Below are 19,856 nucleotides of genomic sequence, written 5' to 3'. Positions count from 1 at the left end.
CCACCTCTGTATTTTCTACTACTCTGTATTTTTATTTTAACATGGCAGAGATAGTAGAGAACTAGTTAGCAAAACATTGCTATTCTTAAAACTAAGAATGATTATTTGATCAAATGATAGTTTGGTAAATTCCTTAAGCATAGCTGGACTACCTATCAAAATAGAACAGCCTGTATGAAGACAGTCGCCCCCCCTTATCTGCAGTTTTGCTTTCCACAGTTCTAGTTAGCTGTAGTAAATCAGGTTATGAAAATATTAAATGGAAAATTCCAAAAAAAAGCAATTAATATGTTTTAAATTGTAGAATAGTCTGAGTAGCATGACTGAAACTCACATCATCCCATTCTGTCCTGCCCATGAGCACATCCATGCTGTATACACTACATGATAGTTACTTAGCCATCTTGGCCATCAGATCAACTGTCATGGCATAGCAATATGTTTTTTTTAATTATTTATTTTGATTATAGCAATACTTTTGATCAAGTAATTTGTATGCAGTAGCCTAATGCTACATCACTTTGCCCATCTCATTTACCTCAATTTCATCCTGCAAGTGCTGTATCATCTCATATCATTTCAATAATACAGTTGAATATAATATAATAAAATATTTTGAGGAGACCACTTTCATATAATTTTTACTACAGTGGCTTGTTATAATTGTTCTTTTTTATTATTAGTTATTATTGTTTTTCTCTATGTTTTATTTAGAAATTAATCTTTGTCATAGGTATGCAAGTATAGGAAAAAACGTAGTGCATATATAGGTTTTGGTACTATCTGTTGTAGTGTCAGGCATCCACTGGGGGTCTCATAACAAACCCTCTTGAGATAAGGAAGGACTGTGTACAGTTATCTTTAGAGTGAGTGGAATGAATTTCTTACTTAATTCCCACTCTTTCTATTGACTGTTTTTCCAAAAATATTTTTCAATTTATCCTAGTTTCAAGGTTCATGATGATATCTCCTACTTATCAAAGTACTCACTGGCCATAATTCTCTAAGTCATCTTCAGCCAACTACACAGAGTAGTACATGAAATATACTGAATCTATGGGGCAGAGAAGAAAGTATTTGCAAAGAAAAAATCTGGTTTCCGTAATCTCTTTCTTGGTTAGGATATATATTCACTTAGGTGCCAATAAAAACAAGATGAGAGAATGAAAATTTCTTTTTTAAAAAGAAAAAAACCTATTGAAGAATGTTTGATATACAAGAGAACTATTGTACACAATACAATATTGTGTCTATTGTACACAATTTGATGATTTTAGACTTACACATACACTTATGATGCTGTCCACATAATCAAGAAAATAAACATACCCATCACCTCCAAAAGTTTCTTTGTGTATTTTGCTTTGTGTGTGTGTGTGTGTGTGTGTGCGTACGCGCCCGCAACTGGGGAGTTAAGAACACTTAACGTGAGATCTTCCTTCTTAGAAATTATCCAAGTGCACCATATCATATTGTTAACTGTAGCCACCATGCTGTACAGAAGATCCATGAAACTTATTCATGAAACTCTATGGTTATTCATTTGATGGATTGATTATTACATTGGCCATTTATTTCCTTAAGAATATACCATAATATACCATAGAATTCATTTTCCCTCAGTTCTGAGACTGAAATAAACACCAACTAGAATGGAAGAAATCAGGAAATACACAATACTTTCCGCCAAATTTTCTTAGGACCTTGAATTTGAATTATCCTTCATGTTAACACTGATGAGATTCATATTGCTATTCCCATCTCTGAAAGTAATTTAAAGTCTACAAATAATTTTACCTATTACATCTTAACTTGCTAGAAAATTGTATATTTTTCTGATTGTTCACTGGGCTATTAAATCCACTTTAGTATGTGTTTGGTAAAATGGACTAGAGAAATTGAAATTAGCTCATATTGTTAACAGAAGGGGCAGCTTAAATCTATAAACAACTTGTTAGCACAGGTTTTAAACCTTTAAATATTCATTTGGTATGAATCATGTTTCAAGGACTGTCTTCCATATTATTTCTGAATGTACAAAAACAGAATCAATTGGTTCCTGGAGCCAGCTTTACAAACTTGGCCCACAGTGTTTTCCTCCCTTGGTTTATCAATTTCTTCGGGCTGGGTAACAAGTGTATCCCCATTCCCTGTTCTTGTCCAAAAGCAAGTGGAGTATTAGGGATGCATTCCAAGGTATTTGGAAGCCTCACCCTGACATAAGGATCATTTCTCCTATTGGAGAGAACACAGAGGAACCACAGATGGTTCAGGAACATGCAAGTGGGCCAAGTTTTAACATTTTAGTGTTGCCACATTGGGTTTCGTTTCCCAGTAATAATGCAGCCAAGTATCTTGAAACTCATGCCCCTAGTAGGAGGCTGCTTCTCCATGGTTCTTACTCAGGAGTGCTCGTCTTTTTTTCCTTCATTAGAAGGAGGCTAAGTCAAGACAACTACCTAATAATATTTAGCCCAAACATGGCATTCCGCATTTTGAAGCTGGGCAATTTATAGCTGATGTAAATATAAATAATTGAAAATAATTTTTATTTTATCAATTTATCATAACACCTTTATGAAGTACAGCAATACTCTGGCATCATTGCAAATACAATATTTGGTGATGTGATGTTGCCTGTGTATATAGTGAACACCAAATGAGAAAGTCTGGCATCCTTCAGAATTTTTATTTGAAAATTGATTGTTATCATTTACCAAGATCTAAGAAGTTACCTTAAATTGAGCATGGCATATGTTTATGTCTGATTGGTTATGGACAAGGAAGAGATCCACCTTCTAGCCCAGTTGAGCAGAGAGAGGGAATTATGCGAGAGGAAGCTCAGAGTTTCCACCTACATCCATATTGTAAGGGGCTCAAAGAAATCCTGGAAGCTGACCAGATTCAACCGCCTACTTTCCCAAGATATACATTCTTAAAAAAAATCATGAATTGCAAAGGAAGAATTGTGAAAAGTCTCAGCTCATGCTTGGAAGATGAGATATAGCAGCACAGAGCCATGAATCACTAGCTAATGTGGTGTTTTTCTGCTTCTTTCTGTGTTACAGTCTCATGCTTCTTTGGAGTCTTTTCTTTCAAATTGAAGACTATCCCCCAAAATGAAAATCCAGGTAATGGGAAAATGTGTGTTTTTAAGAACTATCTTTCCATACATAGTAGTCTAAGAATTATTTTGCCTCTAGCATGCATGCCCCCTCTTGCTTATTCCAGGTCAATAGTCATCAGGTGTGTAATCCTATTTGTTGGACTGGATGGTGCACCTTCACTTTTATTTGAAATTTTATTGCATGCTCGGTTATGTCGTAGGCAAAATCTCTGTCCAGCTTTATTTGGTTAATGAAGCAGCTGAATCTCACTGAAAAGACACAGCAAGAGGCAGAAGCATTCATCTCCAAAATAATTCTATGAGCACACACTCTGAGGGCTCAGTAGGACCAGTCCTTAGGAGAGAGGAGTGAAGTGCAAGAACAGGCTTTGACTGGGGACCCCAGGTCAGGGTGAGTTACCAGGGTAGGAGAACGGTGAAGAGGTTTAAAGGAGTGATCTGAACTATATGTCTCACTAAACAATATATACATGCTTATGTCTATATTTTTCTATAAATCAACACCAATTTCTTAATTTTTTAAGTAGTTTAATTTGTTGCTTCCTTTTAAAAGTACATTTGGGGATTTTCCAGACATGGAGAAATGAAACATTCTGAAAGCTGAGTCATGATTATAGTCACCATGGATGGTTCCTCAGTCCTGAGCTGTGACATTCATGGGTTTGAGCCATGGTGAACCTCGTCTTTTTTGTGTGTGACAGCAGTTTGCTTTGTAGAGACTATTACAAGTCTTCTGTTTCTATTTTCAGGCTTCAGATGCTTCAGATAGAAATACATTAAAATAGCCCAAACTAGGTGACAGCTTCTCCATTCTAAAATATCTGTAGATGTATACTCCCAGGGGGTAGTCGACTTTTTGAAGTAGGAACTCTGAAGTTAGAGATCTTCCATACATTTTAAACTAAGGCTTTATGCTAAATAATAGTCATCATCTCTAGTTCAAAAACCTTTCTGTTTTGTTAAATAAGATCTGGAAAGGTGGGGATATGTAAAGAAATAGCTACACACTTAATTTCTAGACTTCTACAAAAAGCATGATGAATGTGTTGCTATTAGATAAAATATGAATGGATTAGTATATATTTTTCCAAGGAAGTTGGCAATATCTGAATCTTACCCCCAATCAATCATTTGTACTTTTATTTTCAGTAAAAGGGAATGCATAATTGCCCACAACTGAGCAAATAGCACATGTTGTTACTCAAGTTTTTATTCCAATCTCAATGAACTCTTAGAAGCAAGACTGGCCCCTAAGAGCATTTTTTGTGCCCTAAATGCTGATGGACTCAAGGAGCCATTATTACTCTAAGCTTGTGCCTGAGTCTTCTGATGAGTGTAAAATCTGGCCAAAGCCACAAGTAGCTCAGAGTCTGACAGCCTAGAGGAGTGTGCGGAGTGTTCTCACTATTGCAGGTGATGAAAGGAAAAACCAACCAGGGGGATACACACTGCATACAGGGAAACCTTGACATATTTGCAGTATCACCACAGAGCTATAAAACCTGCAACACTTGTGGCTACAAGTAAGAAAGACAAAATTCAGTTTATGTCAAAAGAGGATTTAGTGGACTTGTGTACTGGCAATTACTTTGGGTGGTACCTGGGAACAGAGGCTCTGTGCCTTTTGACTGGCTCCTTTCTTACCACTTTCTCCTAGAGACTGAAGTGTGGTCTCCCCTATCTTGGCTCTCACCTTTTCATTTTTCATATATCACTGCCAAAGAGGAGAGGAAATGATTGTCTCCTGGCTTCTGCTTACAAATCCTAGCGTGCACTTTTAGTAAGGCCAATTTGTGGCTTTGCATTAATTACTATGGCTAGGGAGATGAGGTTGGCGCCTGCTCAGTGTCTGCCATGCAAATCAGAGTGTAATGTGTGTACCTGCGTGTGGGGGAGCAGTTGCCCCATAGAGAGCAATCATGCACCCTGGTCCTCACCTTGACTTGGCGTACAAACATTTTCTGGAATGTGCAAAATAAGATCACCATTCTTTTGCCTTGGGGTGAAGTAAGGGTAATGGAAGAGGAGGGACAATCCAAAATAAATCTTAAGTGCTTCTTAGAAAGGAATATGCAGTGATTGAAAACTGGATATTTCTTTTTCTCTTTTTCTTTCCTCTCCTTCCTTTACTTTCCCTTTCTGTCCCTTTCCTCCCTTTTCTCACTTCCTTTCTTCTTTCTTTCTTTACATTTTTTACATAGAAAAAAATGCACATATTTCTATTTATCTTTGCTAAAGATTGTAAAAGCACATTTGAGATTTGAGGGGGTCTAGAAAGCAGATAGCATTGAAACTCCCTTTGGGATTTTCTTTGCCTTATACACTTAATCTCACTTCATATCCTATGACTTGAGTCATATGCTTTTATCAGTATATCATTCTCCACCATCATTTTTGCTAGTGGCCATTATTATAATCTGTATTTTTCTTAAGTTATTTCTTGCTATGAACCGGAGATGTCAGACTGAGTTTTTGTACTTTTTATTCAGACTCCATTAAACATCCATTTTACTCAAGAACTGTTCATGCTAGAAGGGAACTTAGAAGCCTACAGGTAAAAATCCCAAAGATCAAAAATATACTTCAGGTGTAACTTACAGAGATGAAACCAAGATCTTTTGGCTCCTAATTCAGAACCATGAACAGTATTGCTCTATTTGCAACCAATGCCATACCCATGCAAAGTTTAGCACTGTAATTTAAAATAAGACTTATTTGCTATATATTTAATGATATGTATAAGTATTTCACAATGTGGTTAATAGTATAAAGAATAAGCAGTTTATATGGAAGATTACTACTCACAATAGTGCTGTACAACCAAATCAAACATTCCTACTGCTGTTGTGGAAAATTACCACAAAATTGGTGGCTTAAAACAACACAAATCTATTGCCTTGTAGTTTTGAAGGTCAGAAACCCTAAAACAAAGCTGTTGGCAGGGCTGTGTTCTTTTTGGAGGTTCTCTGGGAGATTCTGTTGCTTGCCTTTTCCAATTGCTAGACGCTGCCCTCATTCTTGGGTTTGTGGTCCCATGTCATCTTAACCTGTGCAGCCACCATTGCATCTCCTCCCCTAACTCTGACCCTCCAGTCCTCCTCTGTAATTTATAAGGATTTTCAGGATTAGATTGAGCACCCAGATAACCCAGGACTACCTTCTCACCTCAAGATCCTCAATAGAATCACATCTCTAAAGTCTCTGTTACAATGTAAAGTAATATGTTTACCAGTTCCCAAGTTAGAATGTGGGCATCTTTAGGGACCATTATTCTCCCTCTTTCTTCTTTTCTTTTTTTTTTTTTTTTTTTTTTTTTAGTGCTAGGGATTGAACTCAAGACTTCTCACATGCTAGATATGCGCTCTACCACTGAGCTACATTCCCAATCCCTGGGGGTCTTTATTCTTCCAACCACAGGAATGATCTATGAATAAAAAAGAAAGAAATTCAGAAAAAAAAGTTGCTTCAACATCACTGGGGATCTCCTGGATTTGTAATATGGACCTTAAGAGGAAAATTCCACTGAAAAGGCTTAGGTGGTGGAGAGTCCTTTGTTTCCATAGCATACCCCTACCAAACAGAATAGACTGATAGGTGGGGTTATAGTTTGAATCTGGAATGTTTTCTGAAGGCTTATGTATTGAAGCCTTGGTCCCAAGTGCAGTAATGTTCAAAGGGGGGGCAAGGAAGTCCTTGCCACTGCTTTCTGAATCATTTTCTTTGGTTAACCATTCCTTTTTTTTTTTTTTTCTCTTCATGTTTCATTTGGTGCCTCTAGCTAGCTTCACTTCTTCCTGTTTTTGACTTTTTTGTTTTGTTTTCTTATTGTTTGTTGTAGGGGAATATTTACCATCAGATGGCCACAAGTAGATAGACTGTACTCTTCAGTTTGTCTCTGCAAGAAGAAACATGTGCTACCACCTCTGGTTGGTTGCTTTGGAAGAACAGCTCAGTGATAACCAGAGGGTCAGCCACAAGCTGAGTTGGGGGCAGGTACAAGTGTCCCTCACCTTGTGTCCCTGGTCAATATAAACTAAAGTCCAATGACAGGAATAAAATCCCACTCTTTTAGTTCAGGGGGAGAGAATAATCGTCCTTAACATGTTCTTACATTGGGTAGGTATTCTGCAAATTCTTTAAAACATTTTTTAAATAAAAGTATACTATGTTTGTACAAAGTGTTGCTAAGAAACTCAAGTTATATAGATTTATTGTCCCAGAAGTATCAGGAGTCAGACAGGAATCTGTTCTCAAATAGGTAGTTCAAATAGTTCCCTAGAAGACTTACTGACTAGGATTTTTTTTTTTTTTTTTTTTTTTTTTTGTGGTAAACAGGGGATCAGTTAATGAAGTAGAACAATAGCATGTCCTTCAGAGACAAAGGGACATAATATTATGCCTTATTATACTAATTTTTCTAAAGAAGTTGGCTATATCTGAATCATGTTCCCAATCATTTGTGTCTTCCTTATCTCCAGTAAATATTAAAGTATGGAAATATATCCAGATGCACTGATGAATCTCTGATTCTGATGTCAATGAACTCTTAGAAGTTAGGCTGGAACATGAGGACATTTTTGTGCCCCAATGTTGGTAGCTTATAAGCAATGACTGCCTGAGGCTAACTGACCAGCTAGGAGACTTTCCCATGGGAACAGGAAGATGATGTGGATCATGAATATGTCCTTAAGGAAGAGACAGGTAAGGATTTTTGAGCAAGAGGACATTACACCATGTATCTATAAGATGTCCACAAGTCAGATTCTCTTTTTCACAGAAAGAAGCCCTTTGACTTACTAGACCTGGACACTATTATGCACTTGAGTCTCTTCACAAACTTCCTTTCTTTGAATCCATACCTAGTACTAAGGTTCTAACTTTTCCTCCTCTGGAATTGTGCCTGAAATATTCCTGTCCAGATGACAGCCCTGACTTATTGGACATCATAAACTGTGCAGTCTTGTGAGCCTGAGTAAAACCCAGGCTGCTCAGGACACCTCCGGGTTCAGGTTGCTGAGCTGGGGGGATTAAGGGCCTTCCCTGGCCAATATTACCATATGGGCATATTTTCTTGCTATCTCTTCACTATTGTTTGAAAGAACATCTCCAGTGTTGTCTACACCTCCAGAATGAATGGGTTAATGAACATAGAGCAAGAGAAATTCCAACTAATAGTCCATGTGTTCCTTATTAGTGTGTAACGTGACCAAGTCCCAGGATATTCCTCATGTCTTCAGTCAAGAGCCAGACTGAATGATTTTAAGATCCCACAGTGGAGCAATGAAGCAGCTGGAGAATTTAGCAGTTCTTACCTGTATCCGAGAGAAATAATTCCCACCTAGTTGTTTCCTAATCTGTAGTACTGACCATTGCCCACGACTCCTTCACACACTTCCCTGCTGAATCCCTCTTAAAGAGGAAAACCTAAAGCAGGGTCTTCCTCATGGGTCTCAGATCTGTTGCTGTCCAGTTTATATGAGAAGTTTGTCCTTGTGGCCTCCCATGGCCCTTGAGAAATAATTTTCCCATTACTCCCTGCTATAGTTTGGGCATGGTTTGAGTGTGCTCCCTGGAGATTCACGTACTGAAAGCTTACCCGCAGTATGGCAGAATGAGGTACTTTTAAATGTTGGGGCTTAGTGAGAAGTAATTGCATCATTGGCAGCATCACCCTCAGAAGGAATTAAAGCTGGTATTGCAGAGTGGATTAGTAATGATAAGAGTAAATTGTCATAAACTACTCATGCACTTGGCCCCTTCCACTCACGACTGGTTTACATTGTCTTTCTCTGCAATGTTGTAATGCAGTCAAAAGTTCTTTGCCACGAGAGCAATGCCATGCTATTTGCACTGTACAGCTGTTAGAATATGGAGCCAAACTAACTCGTTTATAAGTTACTAGCTGCAAGTATTTTGTTACAGCAATACAGAGCACACTAAGATGCTTCCTCTCTTGTGCTACTTGATTTGCTCCTGTGGTGCTCCAGCAGTTCAATAACTCCACCTTTTCCAATCTAACTTCTCTTCCAATTGCAAAATGTCCTCAGGCTCATCTAGGTCTGCTTCCCCAACATTCCTACAGTAACAGGAAGTTTGATCAGGGTCTCTCACTCCTGAAAATAGGTTGAAACTTAGTAAGTTCTGTTTGTAATTTCTTGAAAAAGAAACAGGCTAACTTGAAGAAGCATCCTGTATAATTCATAGATTTGGCATTTCAACAATATGGCACAATTTCTCTCCAGTACCTTTTTAGAGAAAGCAGACCAGGTGCGTAGGGTGGGCGGAGGGGACAGGGCACCTGTCTGGGTGAGTGGACGCTGGGAATAGTGCAGAATCCCATTTCCCATTTAGTTTGGCTCAGCAAATGAGCAGGTGCAAGGTTATTTTTAATTGAGCTCCACCACGTGGGCCTCCACAGTGCTGACGCTGTCCATTGCGACCAGCTTTCTGCATGTTTGGAGCTATTCGTGGACCCCACTAGGACACTTTTTTGCTCATGAAGTCTGTCATTTAAAAATGTGGTAATCATTCAAGAAAAAAAGTGTGCAATAATTCAAGAAACTCCTCAAAGCTCATGGAGATAAAAATCCATTGCTCCCTCCCGACAACTGGCTAATGTCAACAATGGATTTCTTCAAAAGAACTTCCCATGGTGATGAAAATGTTCCATATCTACTGTGTCCAATACAGTAGCCTCTAGTCACTTGTCGCTACTGAGCACTTGAAATGTGGCTTGTGCAACAGGGGAGTGAAATTTAACCGTAGTAAATTTTGATTAATTTTATCTGGGTAGCCATAAACGGCACTAAGGACAGTGTGTTTGGGTGCATGGTAATAAAACTCATTGCAATAGCTACAGATTTGAATGCAATCAGCTAAGAAGCATCCTCTTGCTCATACTTTGTTTATCCTTTATATTTCTAACTAAAGAAGAAGTGTCATAGGACTTGATAAATTTTGCCATTTTGATTAAATCCTTTTCACTTATATTTGGAAAAAGATTATAGTTGTCAACTATATTTTCAGCTAGTATAACTCCTGATAGAGAAATATTAACACTTTCTTTTCCACACAGGTTAATGAAACATTACTTTGTCCTTTACACTAATTTGAGACACTTTCGATTGACAAAACAAAAAGGGGAATGGCTTCAGAAAACGCTATGTTTGTAGTATTTTAAAAATTGAAATCTTGAGAGGAGAAAAAAAAACATTATTCAGTTACAATTACTTCTAGCAACATGGAAGTTAAGAATGCAAATCTCCCAACTGCTAAAAATGTTTTATTCAGTCAGTGAAATTTACATTTTTCCTGGCAACAAAGCAGCTGATATTCTTTTCCTTCCAAGGCAATGAGGTACCCACTTAACAAAACTATGATTTATATCATTCCACAAAATAAAATAATAACAATAATAACAATAATGAATATTTATTGAACTTGCTGAGCCAGGTACTGTTCTTTGCCATTTGCATGAATTAACTCCTTTTATCTTGATAAGATCCCCGTAGTGGTTCTTGCTATTGTTACTCTCGTTTTATACTTGGATTAACTGAGAGAAATCAGGTGAGTTTCTCAAGGTTTTATGTAGATATGTATATGTGTATCTGTATGTACACACACATACAAATGTTTATGTATGTATTGGCCCTGTGTGGTAGTGCATGCCTGTAATCCCAGCAGTTTGGGAGTCTGAAGTAGGAGGATTGAGAGTTCAAAGTCAGCCTCAGCAAAAGTGAGGCACTAAGCAACTCAGTGAGAACCTGATCATAAATAAAATACAAAATAGGACTGGGAATGTGGCTCAATAGTTCAGTGTCCCTGAGTTCAATTCTCGGTAAACCACCTCCAAATGTAAATGTATATACGGAAGAAAGAGGTCTCTGGTTTTCGGTCTTTCTTCACAGGGTCCTACTATCTGATTATGATTGTATTAAGCCCAGAGAACATAAAACCAAGGGAGGGAAATGTCTTTCCCACATTCCTATCCTCCTGACTATTCAGGAACACAAATAACCAAACCAAAAGATAAAGTAATATAATAGTAGTGTTTAGCATTTTCAAGTTTTCCCTTTTTCAGCAACCTGATGGAGGTGTTAACACTGACAGCCAATAAGGTTGGTGTGGATACACACTAGAACAGAGCCCTCACATGTGGCAGCCAGCAGGTAGCAGCTGCTTCACCCTAGACCTTGTTAGAAAATGTAGATTCCCAGACTCTTTCCAGCGATGCTGATTCAGAATGGGCCATGGTGGGGTAGCAGAGAGCATTTGAGGTCTGGTTTCCTTAACTTAGCACAATGCACTGAAGCTTCATCCTTGTTCATGAGTGAATCAACAGTCGGTTTATTTTTGTTTGTTTCACATTACACAAGACATTAGAACACTTTAGTTTTTCTCTTATATTTTTAATTTGCTTACCCCTCCATTATGAGCTAACTATATGAATAGGAATTTTATTTTTTCCACTCTGTTAACTCCCTCCCTGCCACAAATATTTATTTATTTATTTATTTATTTATTTATTTATTTATTTATTTATTTATTATTAAGACTTTATAGTTACATCTAGTAGTTTGGCTCACCCCAGCAAATTCATTCATGCATGAAAATCTATTTCAGTTCATGATCCCTATCTTTTCCCTCCTGTTCTCTCTTCCCTCTCCCATCCTCCTTCATCTACTCTATTAGACTTCCTTTTTCTTGTCTATTAATTTGTATTTGATTGGTTCTTTATGTAATCTTATCCTTCCCTCTGCTTTTCCTTTATTTTACTCCACCTTGTACATATGAGAGAAAAACATTCAACCTTTGAGTTTTCTAAGTTTGGCTAATTTAACTTAGCATGATATTCTCCATTTTCATCCATTTGCCATCTAATGCTATAATTTCATTCTTTTTTGTGGCTGAGTAGAACTCCATTGTATATATGTACCACAATTTCTTAATCCATTCATGTATGGGCATCTTGGTTGATTCCATAATTTAGCTATTGTGAACTATGCTGCTATAAATATTAAGGTGACTGTGTCACTGTAGCATGCTGATTTTAGATCTTTTGGGAAAATACCAAAGAGTGGGATAGATGTGTCATATGGTGGTTCCCTTCCTAGGTTTTCAAGAAATCTCCATATTGCTTTCCAAGTAGTTGTACTAGTCCGCAGTTCCACCAACAATGTACAGGTGTTCCCTTCTTCCCACAACCTCTCCAGAGTTTAATGTCGTTTGTATTCTTGATCATTGCTGTTTTGAACAGTCCATTTTTATTTAGCAATACTCCATTGTATGAATGTGACACTGTTTCTTTATACCTTGCAGGTGGAAAGACATTGTGATATTTTACAGTTAGGGGCTCTTGTGGATAAGTTGCCATAAACATTTCTTAGAAGTTTTTGTGTGAGCATAACTTTTCAACTGACTTGGGTGAATACCAAGGAATAGGATGGTTCAGTTGTATAATGTGTAGGTTTAATTTTATAACAAGCTGATTTCTCAAGTAGTGGTATCATTTTTTGTTTCTCCCCAGCAGTAGATGAGATTTCATGTGCTTTGCATTAGTACCAATATTTGGTATTGTCATTGTTTATCCATTCTAACAGGTGTATTGGTATTTCATTGTAATTTTTTTTTTTTTTTTTTTTTTTTTTTTTTACATTTGCCACTTCATTTATTGTTTTTATTTGCAGGAGGAGTTGAAACAAATTTTAAGGGTATTTTTTCCCCCTAAACATGAATCATTCAAGTAAAACCAACTTAACCATAGAAATGTAGCAAAGTAAGGGGAAAGTAGCACAACAGTCCAAGAGGCAATGGTTGGGGGAAGAGGAGGGTGCAGTCCGCGTATAACATATGCACAAATGCCATATGATTCACTTGCTCAGGACTGCCTCCCCAGCAGGAAAGCACAAGACCCATTTTAAGAGGATGTTTCCTCCTCAAATATCTGAGAATGTTTCAACTTAAAGCTTAAGGTTAAAAAGAGAAAAGGAAAAAATAAAAAATAAAAAAAACACACAACTCCACAAACCACCCAGCCATAACCACCTTCCTTAATCGATCATAGGAGTTTCTTTTCATTTTATAAAAAGATCAATAAAAAATCTTGAAAAAATTATTTTCTCGTCTTATATTTGTAAAGATAATAGAATTCAGAAGTTTCTTAGAAAACAGACCAGAAACTGCCCTCCAGTTTCCACCCCTGTTGCTGAGGACCAGTAGGACTAGAAAGTTTGAGATACTGGAGCTGCTGGTAGAAAATGGGAAGCCCAGTCCAGAAATCAGAAAACATAGAAGCAGGGGTGCATGGGGAGTGAATGGAAGCAACTCCATGTGATACGTGGCTGCGCAGAAAAGGGGAACAAAAGGTGACCAGAAAGGCCTTACCTCCTCCTTGACATACAAAATCAGTTTTTACGAAGATCCAAACAGTTTGACCCCAAACCGACGTGACCACTTCAACATTTATTCACATGCTTTGTTTTTTAAGAATCAAAAGTTGCCCAAATTAAATCTTTCTGCTAATATTACTACATATGCCTAAAAAAAAAAAAAAAAAAGAAAAGAAAGAAAAGAAAAGAAAAGAAAAAAGAAAGAAAAGACAAAGAAAAAAAAAAAAAGGACTTTCAAAATCAGTACAAGGGAGTGCAGACTGAAAATCATCAAATTAGACCTCTCAGTTCCAAATGAAATCAAATTAAGAACAAAACTGCTGGGTTTCTAATAGGGAACAAACCAAAATCCAAGCACTGCTCTCCCGCCCTACCCCAGCCCCACCCCATACACCAACAACAAATGAAACACAGCTGGAGCCCAAAGTGTGTTCTGCTCCAGAGCTGGGCCTGACCCCAAGGCTCCGGTGGCCTCCTCTGTCCAGTGGGACACTGCGCCAGGGACACTTCCTGCTGTAGGAGGATTCTGCATGGCTGGTGAGGTGGGGGTGGGAATTTCAGAATCTCTGAGGCTCCTCTATTTAGCTCCTCACCAGCCATCTTTCCAGCGCCTCTCTTCCCTGTGCAAGGGCTTCTGTCAAGAGTGGCCCCTACTTAGTTGTGGGCTGTAATTTGTCCTTTTCTTCTCGATTCTCTGTCCCACTCTCATCTTCAATTTCCCCCTCCTCCCCACTGAACTTGTCATGGGCCCATTTGGGGCTGGTACTGAATTTCCGGAACATGAATCAGCCCCGACCCCGGGGGGAAGTCCCCTTGACCCGGCCATGGCTCACCCACTTGTCACTGCCTCCACTTCAGGGTCATCATGCAAGTAATAGTTCTTGCTTTGGGGCCTGTACTCTGGATCCCATTCCTCTTCCCGGATTCTCTTTTGTAAATCATCGCTGCTGTTGTTGTTATTGTTCCCACCGTAGCTGCCTCTGCCCCGGCCTCTCCCTCTGGCTCGAAATTGAAAGGTTCCTCGAGCTCTGCCACCGCCTCTTTCACTTGGACCCACGAAGTCCTTGGTCCCCAGTCTTGATTTGTCAAAGCCTGTGGCACTTTCCTCTCATTCCTCTGCCTCCTCAGGCTACTCTTCCGTTTTGTAGGAGTGAGATGACTGGGAGGAGGAGGAGGAAGACCTGGACCTGTCTCGTGCTCTCCGGTGCTTCTTTTGCTTCTTTGATCCCTTATGAATTTTCTCTGTTTTCTCAGTTGACCTTTCCCTGGAGTGGCTTGAGTCCCAGGAATCCACTGATTGTATTGATTTACCTCGTTTAAGATCTCTCTCCTTATGTTTTTTTACAATGCTCAATATCAAGGTGGAGATCAACAGGATCATCTTTGTATTTTCCCTCAGTCTTGTAGCCAGGTTCCCGGGGACTTTTCATTTCGTCATGAGCCAAACCATGTTTTCTGAATGTACTGGGGGAAATGTCTATCCTCCTGTGTATCTCTGGGCTTTTCTAGTTTTTAGTTGCTTCCTGTTCAATTCCTCTCTTTAGGTATTCAGTAAAGCGTTCAAGCAATGTCATCCCAGAAGACCCAAAGTGATGCTCTTTAACATGGTGAACAATGATCACTATGTGCTGGGCAGATAATTCTGAGGGCCTATGCTGAGACTGAGCCGACTAGATGTGCTGGAAAATGGAATAAATTCCTGTTCCTTTTTGTTGCTATGGACTAGATCCTGACAAAGCTTGCGTTCCTGAGCCGATAAGCCACTGGGTTATGCAAGGTCCTCATCAAAAGAGTCCATCTGGACATTGACCTGGTCCTCCGGAGTAATAGAAAAGGAAGACTTCCCTGAGGGAAAGTCTCCTTTGGCTCCCAGCTTGTCACGGCTCTCAGAGGTCTTCCTTGGGGGAGGCGATGAGCTTTTCTCCTGGACCGCCTTATAAGCAGTCACTCTGAAATTCTTCTCAGGCACAAACCCTCTTTGCCCACTTTTGGTCCTCTTGGCCCCTCCACGCTCCTCCTTTTTGGATCTCTCTGTGAAAGGTTCCTCCTCCAACTTCTCTGCTTTCCTCTGCTTTTCCTTCCCTCCAGGTGCATACACCGGGCCTTCCCACTTGCCATCCTTCTCTTCCTCTTGTTTTTTGCTTGCACCTGCTATGACTTTAGACATAAATTTTGGTTCATCATGGAACTCAGACTCCTTCCTTCCCTTAGTTTTGTCTTTATCTTGGTCATCCATCTCCTCCTTGTGGAAGTCAGCCGTCTTCTTCTCAAAGCCATCGCGGAGCTTCTACCTTTTGGCTGCTGCGAAAGGGCTTCTCAGTATCAGTCTTGGGAGCAAATGGATCAGATTTCATCTTTGCATCCACATCAGAGAAGCTCCCTTTCTCTTTCACTGTTCTCTTTTTCACTATTTGTTTCGCTCCTTATCTTTCCCATTCTCTGTCTTCTGCTCTTCCAGGTACCTCTGGGTATGGGCTGCTCCTCCTGAAGCAGCGCTCTCCTCCTTCTGAGATGAGCCATGTGTGGAGCCAGAGGCCTGAGGACTCTTACCCACAGGGCTCTTTTTTGGACAGACTCAAAGACCCAGAGCCATGGTCAAACTGACCTTGGTGTGTCCCAGACTGATACCCAGCACCACTTGGTAGAGTTGAGCCCATCTGAGATGTGTTGGAAAGCGGAGAACTAGGTTTGACACAGGGCTGGGATGGGGTGACTGCCGTCTCACCATCACAGATTTGAGAGGACTTTTGAGAGCTGGGCTTCGCTCCCGGGGACTCAGGTCAGAAACTGAGGCCTGCGATGCGGAACCAGTGCTGTAGGTGGTGGCATCTGGCCATGGCTTCGAGCTCTCAGGCACTTTTGCATCTTGAGAGGTGCCTCCAGAGAACGACTGCTCCTTGGCCTCATCGCCCTGGTTATCCCCAGCGGCCTGAGACGGCCGGCTGTCCTTGGACGAGGACTTTTTCTCCTTTGCAGACTTGCGCTTAGAGGACTCAACACGGCTGTGGTTGGAGGAAGAACCAGAGGACGAAGATCGCCTGGACTTGTCAGAAGACTTATCAGAGTTCCTAGAATGGGTCCTGGACCTCGATGATGGGGACCTTCTCTTTGGGGACCGGGATCAGGAACGGCCCAGACGAGGACTGTATGCTTGCCGGTAGTTCCGCCAGTTGGAGCGGTAGTTTCCATAGCCCCCACGGTTATACTGGCCCCATGGATGGAAGCCTCTGTTGCGCCCACGAAAGTAATAGGGTCTCCTATAGCCTCTGTTGTGACCTTGGAAATCCCGATTCTGATACACTCTGGGATGATTCCTTTCTCAGTTATGGGCTGGAGAGTACGATCTGGAACGAGACCTAGTCAGCCTGCGCTTCCTTGAACGAGAGACAGATCGGCTTCCAGATGGAGACTTCGAAAATGAGCGAGAACGAGACCTTGATGCAGATCTTGAGCGAGAGGAGCGAGATCCAGACTTGGATTTGTTTGTTTTTGACATCCCTGAAGACAGGGTCAACCATTACACCTTATTAGAACAATGACTTGGACATGCACTAGATCCAAACACTTTCTCCAAAGAACACTGGCACCACCGCTGGCTTCTCCAATTTACTGTCAGGACGCAGTCCTGGGCCACCGCAGCGACGGCAGCTGGCCTCGCCCCCGCCGGACAGCGCGCCCCACGTCCCCTCATTGTAATCTTAACTCTTATTTCTACAATCAACCAAGAGTGGCAGTGCTGTCAAATAAGCATCTTTCATATGCTTACTTGCAATTCTAATAGTTCAGTTGGTGAAATATGTGTTCAGATATTTTGCCCACTTTAAAAAATTATGTATTTTCTTACTATTACAGGTTATGTTTTTGTATGTTCTAGACACAAGGACTTTATCATATAAGTGTATTTTGAAATATGTTTCTCCTACTCTGAAATTTGTCTTATTCTTTCTTTATTTTTTTAATTTTTACAGTCTGTATTTTGATTCATGTAGACAATTGGGGTACACCTTTTTTGTTTCTATGGTTGTACACGATGTAGATTCACACCATTCCTGTAATCATACATGTACACAGGGTAATGATGTCTGTCTCATTCCACTATTTTTCATACCCCCTCTCATTTCCCTCTACATAATCTAAAGTTCCTCCATTCTTCTCTCACCTCCACCCTCCCACCCCCATTATATATCATCATCCATTTATCAGGGAAAACATTCAGCCTTTGGTTTTTTTCCATCTTACTTCAATTAGAATGGCTATTGTCAAGAACACAAACAATAATAGTTGTTGGCATAGATGTAGGGGAAAAGGCACACTTTTACCGTGCTGGTGGAGTTGCAAATTGGTGCAGCCACTCTGGAAAGCACTGTGGTGAATCCTCAGAGAACTTGGAATGGACCCACCTTTTGACCCAGTTATCCCACTCCTCGGTTTTTACCCAAAGGACTTAAAATTAGCATACTGCAGTAACACAGCCACATCAATATTTATAGCAGCTCAGTTCACAATAGCTAGATTGTGAAACCAATCTAGATGCCCTTCAACAGATGAATGGATAAAGAAACTGTGGTATGTATACACAATGGAATATTATTCAGCCATAAAGAATAATAATATTTAGTGCAGCCACTCTGGAAAGCAGTATGGAGATTCCTCAGAAAGCTTGGAATGGAACCAACATTTGACCCAGCTATCCCACTCCTTGGCCTAAACCCAAAGGACTTAAAATCAGCATACTACAGAGATACAGCCACATCAATGTTCATAGCTGCTCAATTCACTATAGCCAGATTGTGGAACCAACCTAGATGCCCTTCAGTTGATGAATGGATAAAGAAACTGTGGTATATATATATACAATGGAATATTACTCCACCATGAAGAATGATAAAATTATGGCATTTGCAGGCAAATGGATGAAATTGGAGGATATCATGCTAAGTGAGATAAGCCAATCTCAAAAAACTAAAGGACGAATGATCTCGCTGATAAGCAGATGAGGACATATAAGGGGGGGTATAAGGGGTTAACGTTAGGGTTAGGTTTAGGTTTAGGGTTAGGGATAAAGAGGGTGGTAAGAATGGAGAAAGGAAGGACTGTATAGAGGGAAAAGAGGGGTGGGAGAGGTGGGGGGGAAGGAAAAAAATAACAGAATGAATCAAACAATAAAAAAAAGAATAATAATATTATGGCATTTGCAGATAAATGGATGGAATTGAAGAATATCAGGCTAAGTGAAATAAGCCAATCCCCCAAACCAATGTCTGAATGTCTTATTCTTTTACCAGTCTTTCTCTGAGCTAAGATTTTGGTTTTTTTTATTTTATTTTTTTATTTTATTTTTTTTTATTGTAAACAAATGGGATGCATGTTGTTTCTCTGTTTGTACATGGCATAAAGGCATACCATTTGTGTAATCATAAATTTACATAGAGCAATGTTGTTTGATTCATTCTGTTATTTTTTCCCTTCCCCCCACCCCTCCCACCCCTCTTTACCCTCTATACAGTAGTTCCTTCCTCCATACTTGCCCCCCTCCCTAACCCTAACTCTAACCCTTCCCTCCCCCCATTATGTGTCATCCTCCACTTATTAGCGATATCATTCGTCCTTTGGCTTTTTGAGATTGGCTTATCTCACTTAGCATGATATTCTCCAATTTCGTCCATTTGCCTGCAAATGTCATAATTTTATCATTCTTTATGGCTGAGTAATATTCCATAGTATATATATACCACAGTTTCTTTATCCACTCATCAATTGAAGGGCATCTAGATTTTGTTTTTAATATAGACATTTTTTCATTTTTTTTTCGTGCATGGATTATGCTTTTATTATTGCATTGGATTTTCTGCTGTGTTTTCTTGAAGATTTAAAATTAAAAAATTTATTTAGTTTCATGATCCACTAGTGTAAGTTGCATGTATATATCAGTTCAGTTTTTGTACGCTAATGTCCAGTTGTTTCAGCACCATTTATTGACATGATTATTCTTGCTCTGTTGAATTGCCTTAGCATCTTAGTAAAAAATCAATTGATGTTATTGATATGCTTCTATTTCTGGACTCTGACTTTTGTCCCATTGATTTTTGAGTAATCTATATCTTCCTTCTTTGACCAGATTGAGTTACTGTAAGTTCTTTGACTTTCCATACACATTTTAGAATTAAATTGCCAACATGAGAAAAAGCTTATTGAGTTTTTAAAACTGTGATGAATCTATAGATGAATGCATTGATGAAAAAAATCAGTTTTCAAAAAAAATTAAAGTGGAGAGACAGAATATTTATAGGTCAAAAAGTGTCAATGCTGTTACAGTGTTAGTTCTTCCCCACATGAAGTTT

The 19,856-nt window shown here is 39.4% G+C and overlaps 1 pseudogene across 1 annotated transcript; it reads right to left on the bottom strand.

Moving 5' to 3' along the window:
* Nucleotides 1-13,516: 13,516 nt before the first annotated feature.
* Nucleotides 13,517-17,119, bottom strand: LOC306654761 (thyroid hormone receptor-associated protein 3-like; annotated as a pseudogene). The gene has a single exon. The product of its transcript is annotated as a thyroid hormone receptor-associated protein 3-like (transcript).
* Nucleotides 17,120-19,856: the final 2,737 nt, after the last annotated feature.

This window comes from Sciurus vulgaris (assembly GCF_902686455.1).
Source record: "Sciurus vulgaris genome assembly, chromosome: 2".
Classification (NCBI taxonomy): Eukaryota; Metazoa; Chordata; class Mammalia; order Rodentia; family Sciuridae; genus Sciurus; species Sciurus vulgaris.
Note: the sequence above shows the minus strand (reverse complement) of the source record. Positions and strands in the feature narration are given on the sequence as shown.